The sequence below is a fragment of the Cucurbita maxima genome, unplaced genomic scaffold (genome assembly GCF_002738345.1).
Source record: "Cucurbita maxima cultivar Rimu unplaced genomic scaffold, Cmax_1.0 Cma_Scf07022, whole genome shotgun sequence".
Taxonomy (NCBI): Eukaryota; Viridiplantae; Streptophyta; class Magnoliopsida; order Cucurbitales; family Cucurbitaceae; genus Cucurbita; species Cucurbita maxima.
The window spans coordinates 1-726 of NW_019279037.1; the positions used below are offsets into that span (position 1 = coordinate 1).

General features: G+C 48.9%; 3 non-coding genes across 3 annotated transcripts; all 3 read left to right on the forward strand.

Moving 5' to 3' along the window:
- The first annotated feature begins 56 nt into the window (after positions 1-56).
- Positions 57-175, forward strand: LOC111476271. The gene has a single exon (XR_002717013.1). It is a non-coding gene; the product is annotated as a 5S ribosomal RNA (ribosomal RNA).
- A 133-nt stretch (positions 176-308) lies between these two features.
- LOC111476273 lies at positions 309-427 on the forward strand. Its single transcript, XR_002717014.1, has one exon. It is a non-coding gene; the product is annotated as a 5S ribosomal RNA (ribosomal RNA).
- Positions 428-560: 133 nt separating this feature from the next.
- On the forward strand, positions 561-679 carry LOC111476274. Its single transcript, XR_002717015.1, has one exon. It is a non-coding gene; the product is annotated as a 5S ribosomal RNA (ribosomal RNA).
- The last annotated feature ends 47 nt before the right edge of the window (positions 680-726 follow it).

Sequence of the window (726 nt, forward strand, 5' to 3'; positions counted from 1 at the left end):
ATTTCGATCATGCCGCCCCGCATGCGTTAAATCTGATTTTGTGCGCATGGCATGTCGGGTGCGATCATACCAGCACTAATGCACCGGATCCCATCAGAACTCCGCAGATAAGCGTGCTTGGGCGAGACTAGTACTAAGTTGGGTGACCACTTGGGAAGTCCTCGTGTTGCACCCCTTTTTTTCTTTCAATTTCTCCCAGTTCTTTTCTTCCTTTCTCTACAAATGAGAACCTCCCCCGCTCACGCCCATCGCGTTTCGATCATGCCGCCCCGCATGCGTTAAATCTGATTTTGTGCGCATAAAATGTCTGGTGCGATCATACCAGCACTAATGCACCGGATCTCATCAGAACTCCGCAGTTAAGCGTGCTTGGGCGAGAATAGTACTAAGTTGGGTGACCACTTGGGAAGTCCTCGTGTTGCACCCCTTTTTTTCTTTCAATTTCTCCGAGTTCTTTTCTTCCTTTCTCTACAAATGAGAACCTCCCCCGCTCACGCCCATCGCGTTTCGATCATGCCGCCCCGCATGCGTTAAATCCGATTTTGTGCGCATGGCATGTAGGGTGCGATCATATCAGCACTAATGCATCGGATCCAATTAGAACTCTGCAGTTAAGCGTGCTTGGGCGAGAGTAGTACTAAGTTGGGTGACCACTTGGGAAGTCCTCGTGTTGCACCCCTTTTTTTCTTTCAATTTCTCCGAGTTCTTTTCTTCCTTTCTCTACAA